The sequence below is a fragment of the Danio aesculapii genome, chromosome 7 (genome assembly GCF_903798145.1).
Source record: "Danio aesculapii chromosome 7, fDanAes4.1, whole genome shotgun sequence".
Lineage (NCBI taxonomy): Eukaryota > Metazoa > Chordata > Actinopteri > Cypriniformes > Danionidae > Danio > Danio aesculapii.
The window spans coordinates 17799548-17809087 of record NC_079441.1 but is presented as its reverse complement, the minus strand read 5'-3'; positions in this window follow the sequence as shown (position 1 = coordinate 17809087).

Below are 9540 nucleotides of genomic sequence, written 5' to 3'. Positions count from 1 at the left end.
GCAAATGAGCTGGCCAGTTTGTTATTTGCCTATAGGCTACAGTTTTAAATTTAAACACAAGTTTTAACAGATTCCTAATAGTTTTTTTTAATGATGGATGATAATAAAGTAGCATTTAAATAAATATATATATTTTTTTATTTCTTTATTAAAATTATTTATTTCGCCTCACAGCAAGAAGGTTGCTGGTTCGAGCCTCGGCTGGGTCAGTTGGCATTTCTTTGTGGAGTTTGCATGTTCTCCCCATGTTAGCGTGGGTTTTCTCCGGGTGCTCCAGTTTCCCCCACAGTCCAAAGATATGCACTATAGGTGAATTGGGTAAGCTAAATTGTATATAGTGGACGTGTGTGAATGAGTGTGTATTGGTGTTTCCCAGTGATGGGTTGCAGCTGAAAGGGCATCCGTTGTGTAAAAACAAGTGCTGAATAAGTTGGTGGTGCTTCACTAAAATGCAGTATTCGAACCTCATAATTTATTAGAAAATGAAGCGAATAATTGCGAAAAGGTCCACTTTTTGAGAAAAAAGAACCACCCATTTTAATAAGCTGGCTACAGGCCTTAAATTTCATACACAATGGAAATTCAAAGTGCTTTACATAAGCAGGAATAAAAGGAACACAACAGAAAACAACATAAAATTATTAAAAACAGATTAAAATGTGTTAAAACAGGTTATAAAAGAATGAAAAAGAAAAGAAAGACATAATAGTGCGATCTGTCAGATGTAGCACAGTGCTCATTCAGTAAAGGCACAGCTAAACAGATGTGTTTTCAGTCTTGATTTGAATGTGCCTAATGTTGGAGCACATCTGATCATGATGTAATGTGACGTAATGCACTATTTGCTTTGCACAATTAATAACTCTACATCACATTAGGTTCAGAGATAAATGCATAATACCACATGCAAATTCTAGCCTAGCAACCTTTCCATAATAGTGAAATAATAATGAAATATTGTGACATTTGTATGTGCTATTAAACAGAGACATATTCAAATAATCTGATTGTTTCTCTCTGCCATCACAATATAAAGTCAGTGCTCTCTGCATTGAAGATGAATACATGGGTTTTTTTTTTTTTTCGAAGTACATCATCATAATGACAATGGCTTTAAATCAAATGTTTATGCCTTCTTTGGATCCACTCTCAGATCTCTCCCTTTTTTAAAATTGATTCAGGACACTGATGAAGGACGCTGAACAACAGAGTTGAGGATCCACACGCAGTTACTTGATAAGAGTATTCATGCAGGGAATGGTTAAACAGGTAGCAGACAGGAGCATAAAGGTAATCCAAGATCATAGTCAAAAACAAGCGAATGGTCAGTACATGCGGCAAAGAATCAATAACAAGAAAAGAAGGCAAGGATTAAAACACAGAAAGACTTAGGTTAACAAGGCTCAGCAAAGTGCGGGTGTGAGAGAGAGTGGTTAATATAAAGTCCAGGTAATCAGTCCATGATGAGTTACCAGCTGTGTGTGTGTAATTAGGGGGAATCAGGAACTGGTGTGTGTGTGAGGTGCATGATGGTATTTCTAGTCCATTTCATTGACAGATGTGTAGCTCTCCAGTGATCTGGAAGGATTAGATTGTGGCTGGCGATCGTGACACCAACACATGTCTGCTTAGCTGCTTAACAGTATGTTGACATTCATATCTGACTCATAACAAAATTCTTGATTATAACATTGAAACATTTTCTTCTACGCTGATTTGAAACAAGTGCACTGCGAAAAGTGCACAAACAAATGAAATTAAATTTAACTGAATAACATTATCACTGCTAAGAAATTGGTGTTGTTTTTTTTAAACTCAATTCCAATCCAACTTCTGCCAAAAATTTCATGCCAATATTTATCTTTTTTTTTTTTTATCGAATTCCTGCATTTTATTTATTCATTCATTTTCCTTCAGCTTAGTCCCTTTATTTATCTGGGGGCGCCACAGCAGAATAATAATGAATAATTCCTTACATTAATATAGCGCTTTTCCGGACACTCAAAGTGCTTTAGACATTTTTGGGAGTAATCTCCTCATCCACCACCAGTGTGATTACACAAAGTTTAGTCAAACAAAGTTTTTTGGTTTTGTAATCTGTATGAAACTAACGTGAGGTACGGTCTGTCCTGTCAAACGCACATCACATGACAGCAAGTCAGTATAGTGTTCCCATCAATATACTGGGGCATTAGGACCCACACAGACCGCAGGTGGAGAGCCCCCTGTTGGTCTCACTAACACCACTTCAGGCAACAACCTAGCTTTCCCGTGTGGTCTCCCATCCATGTGCTGACCGGGCACAGCCTTGCTTAGCTTCAGTGGATAACCCTGAGAGAGTTGCAGAGAGCTATCTGCAAGCTACTTATTTAGCATATGTTTTACATAGCGGATGCCCTTGCAGCTGCGACCTAGCGCTGGAAAACACCCATACACTCTCACATTTATACATATACAATACAGCCAGTTTAGTTAATTCAATTTACCTATATCGCATGTCTTTGCACTGTGGGAAAATCCAGTACCCAGAGGGAAGAACGTGCAAACTTCACACAGAAATGCCAGCTGACTCCCTGGGATGCACAATTGCCTGTACATCGTTTGCAGAAGATAATTACACCCAATATTGCATCTATTGCTTCTGCTTCACTTATATATGCCTCTCTTCTTAAACATTCCTACAAACCACTATTCATTACTACTATTTGGTCTAAGGATATCAATGGAGATGTAAAATCTTTATTTTCTGACCAAACTTGGGACACTATTTCATCCTCCTCAAAAAATCCAAATCATCAAATGATACACTGGAAACCATTGCCTAGACTCTATTAATCCCCTGTAATACGATTTTAAATGTATTTATCACCTTCCCCAGATTGTAATTTATGTTCACAGAGGACAGTTGGCACTTATGTTCATTATTATTGGGAATGTCCTGCACTTCATTCTTTTTGGTCTCAGCTGGCTCATGATACTTCATTTTTGTTAGTAAAAGATGTAGAACTGACTCCAGTATGCTTTTTCCTAAACGATTTTTCTAACATGTCACTCTTAATGCAACAATAGAACTTGCCTGCCTTCACAGCTGCTAAGAAAATGTTGGTCTGCCTCTGGATACCTCTTCGTACGAGTAGACATCAATGGGGCCTATATTTGCTGTACATTGTTTGTATGGAACTTTCAACAGCGCGCATACATGGAGCTCAGTCAAAAACTGTTAAGTTCTGGATTATAGCTTTAGATATTGTCAAATCTTTTGTTTCTACCTTCTAATGTACAGCTTTTCTGTGTATATGTACTTTATGTATCTCATGATGTAATAGTTATTTATTTGTACTTACCTAACTTCTACTCTGTATTTGGCTTAACATTATTCTTTTTTTATTTTTACACAGCAGTCTTTTAACTTCTGTTATCATAGAACATGTCTACCTGGGTGGGGGGTGGGGATTCGGGGTTGTTTTACGATATAGTCATATGCTGTATGCAATCTATATTAAACAAAAACTGAAATAATAAAAACAATTGTTCACAAAAAAGAAATGCCAACTGACCCAGCCGGGACTCGAACTACTGACCTTCTTTCTGTGAGGCAACAGTGCTAACCACTGAGCCACTGTGCCTTTATTATGCCTCCATTATAAGATATTTTAAAGAAACCATGGAAAACTGTAACTCCATTGACCTCCATAGTCTTTTGCCCCCCCTAATATATGTCAGTAATTACAGCTTTATAAATATTTCCAATATAGCATCATTTGTGTTCAACTGAATAAAAAAAATTTAAAAACGAGTGGTTCTTGAACAAATCAAGAGTGCTTAAATGTTGATATAATTTTCATTTTACAATAACATGAGAATTTTCAATTGCTTCTACACAAATCACTCTCTTTAAAGGATTATTGTTGTTGTTTCTTAACACAGCACAGTTTGTTGTACTTTGACAAATACAGATAAGGTTGTATTGCACTGCTTGGTCTCAGAAACCACATGCTAACGCCTCCCCACAAACAGAAAGTGTCATATGAAATGCGTGTTTTTAAAATTGCGACCACCAACAAAAATGAATAGGACCCAAACAACAGGACTAGAATGCTTGTTATGACCCAGAAGGCCCTCTTTTTCTTTTTGCGCACCTCCTGGTTCTCTTTATTACTATGAACGGGTTTCAGCAGAGCCTTTAGGACTCCCAAACTGCAGGCGGTAATGCACAAGAGCATGACCGTGAGAAAGATGCTGTAGACTCGCATTGGGATTTGGGGAAAACTGAAAATGGAATGCGCTGCAAAAGACCAGGTAATTATCAAGGCCGTCGTGGCACACACAAATCTGAGCTTCAGAGTGCTGAACTTGTGGAAAAGCACAGGGTAGACGACCGCAACAAAGCGCTCCAGACAAATTAGACAGTTCATCACAGGCCTTCCGATCAAGTATTTCCCCAGCATGAACACAGCCCCGTACATGATCCAAGGCACGTTGAAATTGAGTGAAATGATGCACATTAGAAAGCCAAAACATGAGAAGATTTCCATTACGCACAGGACAACCGTGAAGATGTCAGATGCTGGAATGCCCTTCCCTCGACACAACTTTCTGAAGCACAAGGACAAGGTCCAGAAATGCAGAGGGATCAAGATAAGTAATTCTAGAAACACAGAGCTCAGCGCTATCACAATGCCTGGGTAGGAGTCAAAACATTCAAATAATCTGAACGTTTGGTTGACGAAGATAGTGGTGTTCATGTTTCTCTCCAAACTGCTTTTGCTGGAGTCTAAAAATAGATATAAAGACAAATTATGCAACAAAAAAAGAAGTCATTTCCAATTTTCCAAGTTAACAGGCAGAAAGACAACTTTAAAAAAACATAGTTGTGCTTGATTTTATAGTACATGGACTTAGTGGCCAAACAGAAAATTCTCCAGCCTGATCTCACGAGGAAACTTAACCCAACCGTAATTGGGGTATGAGCAAATCATACTAAGGGCTCTTTTTAAACGGTCTAGGTGCAAAGTCTAAAGCACATGGTGCAAAAGCATTAAGGGTGTGTCCGAATCCACATCTGCTATTTTAAAAACTGAAAAATACACTTTGCCCACTGGTGCATGGTCTAACAGGGTTGAGCTTATTCTCTTAATGAGTTATGGGTGTGTTTTGAGCATACATGCATAAAACCAATCAGCGACTCATCTCACATTCCCTTTAAGAGTCAGTTGGGTTGCACCATGGCAAATTTGCTATTTACAGGGCGGACTTTGTAAGTGGAAAAATTGAACCCTTCACTAGCAAGAGGATAAAGAACAAGCCTCCTCCATTCGGCCTCTTTACACTTCTTTTCGGCCACTTTATTTTTACTCTTTACATTAATCCTTTACTAGATAAAGAAACGGTGTTGTACGCACTCCACTGAAGACATCCATTAGTCTACTTATTTAATTTAGTTTGTTAAGTGCAAAGATTTGTTTCAAAACTATTTCTAGATTCAATTCTAATTTCCAGCAAAGGAATAAATGAACAATAATAACAAAGTTAAATCCAAACACACATCCTATACTTATGCCCCATATGATGATGCATCCGTCTCAAAAACCCAACAGGTGGACAAATCAAATATAAATATGCAAATAATAAATAATACTTCTAATAATAATAACATTATACAAATGCAAATTGTCATAAATAAACTAAAAAAGGCATGAAGGCATGAGGTATGAATAAGGTATGGAGGTAGTGGCTTTTATACTTATGTACAAAATAATAATTTTTGTAACACCTTAATCCTTCAATTTTTTCATATGTTAAGATGTTTGTGTATTGCTGTACATCCTGTGTGTAAGCGTTTGAACCCACATAGGCACATTACTAAAGCACTTGATTTTAGACCAGGTTATAATAGCAATGCGGCAACAATGCGCTTCAACACACCTCTATTTTATACCAGCACACCCATGAGTCCACAAAAAATGAGACGCAAACGAATTTGATATTTAAACATTGTGGTGCAAAACGTGAAAAATCAGGGTCGCGCTGGTCTGAAAATAGCAACAAATCACGCAAAACACATCTTACGCCTTATTGCACCATGTGTATGATAGGGCCCTAAATTGTAAGATTGAGATTGTACGAATTCATACAAATTAGCCACTAAATCAAAAAAGTTACGAATTGCTGAGATTGTATTGTATTTTCAGAATATTTGCTTTTTATGACCCTGCAAATTTAATTCAACCATCAGAATATGATGTAATGTACATGGTAAATTTGCAGATGCAAAATGACTAAATTGGGTTAATGTATCTGATTGCAAACATTTTTGGGCAAAAAGACTGATACGAAAATAATGATTTACTCCTGATTTTCTATATTTGATCACTTACAAAGAAAAGAAAGGTTTATTTAACTGATATAGAGATATAATATCAACTAAAATGGCAAATAAACTTTTAACCTTCTAACTTCTACTTCTAAACTATATATGTATATATATATATATATATATATATATATATATATATATATATATATATATATATATATATATATATATATATATATATATATATATATATATATATATATATATGTGTGTGTGTGTGTGTGCGTGTGTGTGTGTGTGTGTGTGTGTGTGTGTGTGTGTGTGTGTGTGTGTGTGTGTGTGTGTGTGTGTGTGTGTGTGTGTATGAGTGTGTTTAGAAATATGTACACTGAATGGCCACTTTATTAAGTAGACCTTACTAATACCGGATTGGACCCCCTTTTGCCTTCAGAACTGCCTAACCCTTCGTGGCATAGATTCAACAGGGTACTGGAAATATTCCTCAGAGATTTTGGTCCATATTGACATGATAGTATCACACAGCTGCTGCAGATTTGTCGGCTGCACATCCATGATGCTAATCTCTCATTCCAGCACATCCCAAAGGTGCTCTATTGGATTAGGATCTGGTGATTGTGAAGAACATTTGAGTACAGTGAACTCATTGTCATGTTCAAGGAACCAATCTGAAACCATGCCACGTTCTAAGTCACTTAAATCACCTTTCTTCCCCATTCTGATGCTCGTTTGAACTGACCATGTCTACATGCCTAAATACATGGAGTTGCTGCCATGTGATTTAGAAATTTGTGTCAACAAGCAGTTGGCACTGTACCTAATAAAGTGGCCGGTCAGTGTATGCATGTATGCTTAATTATCATAGAGAGGAGACTTCCTCAAATTAAGTATTTATATAATACCTTTGTAGTGATGGATTGCATAATTCACTGACTGTAGCAAGGAAAAGGTAGTGAGTCATCAAGAACCATCTGTTGAGCAAAAGGGATTCTTTTAACCTCATCTATTTTAAACAGTGAGTGTTCTCACTTGTAAGTCCATCAAAGATCTGGGAACAGATGAGTATCACCTTATGGTTATGCCTAATTTACATTCAAGGAGAAACCATGTTGAGTGAGTCTACCAAAATGTCTGGGATTGTTCTTAATCAAAATTCAAAGAGAAACCTTAACATGATCAAACGTGAAGAAACGGTATAAAATGTCTGAACGGAGAATCATCACAGTTCATTCTGTCTCCAGTGAACCCAATGGACTGCCATGTACTGCTATGCTGAATAAACATCTTCATTGAGATCTTCTACGCCCTCGTCATTTTTTCTTACATGACAAAAGAAAAGTGAGCAAACTTGTTGCCTTAAAATTATTAAGTAAATGAAACATGGATAATTATACAAATTAGGTTGTCAACTTAACAGTTCTCAGATACAATGAGTTTACTGACTTTTTAAAGTAAAACTAATCGTATTTTACAGTGTATTTATAGGCCTCCAGACTACTTTCATTGACAGCAAGACAACTACATAGACATAGATTAGTGCCCAATTATTGTAATTACTATAATAAGCTTGTGTTATTTATGAGGACTGTAAAATTAAATGCAACTAAATTCACAATATTGACAATTAATTACTTTTCACACTCACAGTGTAAACATACAATACCATGTCAAAAGTGTCTGACTAACCTGGTGTTGCCTGACCAGAAGAACTACCTTGCATTTCTCACACAGACAAGGTTTGTGGCCATCTATGTTTTTCAGGCAACTATGAGATTTGATGCAGTTTTATGCCTGAAATGAATATATTCAAATGCTACTTAAATGAACGCCCACTTGTGTTTTTTAAACAGCTGCGTTACATTTGTTACCTAGTTATTTCCAATTCATATAGACTATAGACTCTGACACGTCAATAGATTTGAAGTGAATTATTAATTGAAGTTTCTACAGAGACAGCAAATCAAAAGATGAAGAGGAAGTCCAATGAAGTGAATTGCACTAGATGTTGTGCTTCTGAGTGCTGGGGTTTAATACATCCATCAATGAACAGATAACAACACAGTGCGATTATCATTGCATATACATTTATATGCACAGTATCTGAACAATTAATATTTCTTATATTTTTATTATACTAACTGAGCATTTGCATTCCTTTTTTCCATAACTGCACACAAATGAATTATGCCCCAAAATTACAGACTTCCTGATATAAATAACATTTAAATAAACTGCACGTACTGTAACTTGAAGGGGGTGTTCATAAGACTGTCATGAAACCTTTATAATTATTACATGGCACATATTTTCTGCATGCTCATGATAACTGTCATTAAGTGTCATTTGCTCAGTTATGTCATTTTAAATGCAAAGATAGCAGTGTTTGAGATGTCTTTGTTACGACAATTTGGCATAAACAAATAAATCATTACCTGTTTTTGTCATGACAACTTGATATTAATAAAACAAAAAACCTGTCATAAATCTGTCATAAACATGACTATCATTAGGCAATTTTAATTTTGTCGTAAATTATATAAGAGCATTTATGATATTTTTCTTGACCTCAATTACAGTGGTATGAATTTCATTTGTCATTAAAGTGTCATTATATGGCATTAAATAATAATAGAACTGTTATACTAATTTATTTGACAGACAAATTAACATTACAAATTATGTTAATGAGAAAACTGAAATGCCAGATTCATTTTGTTTCACTGAAAAAAGTCAATATTGTGAAATATTTATAAATGTTTAAATTATAAATGTATAATGCTATTTCTATTTAAATGACTGCAATTTTTAAGCTATCATGATTTAATTCATAAACTTTATGAAATTATATAAAATTATATAAGAAAACATTATGAATAATTAGTATAAATCTTTGTATTAACTTTAATTTCCAACACAATTTCTAAGCATCTTTAAAAGAAGATGCATTGCATTTACATGGGAGTTGAAACTATTGTGTTTACATACAGTGGGGGGAAATAAGTATTAAACACATTGTGTTTTTTCCTGGGAATAATATTTCTAAAGGAGCTGTTGACATGGAATTAAACCAGAATTTGGTAAAAATCCAAACAATACAAACATAAAAATAAAACAAAACAAAACGATCTGAAAAATTAGTTGTGTGTAATAACAATGACACATGGAGAAAGTACTGAACTACTGAAACCTATTTAATACTTTATATA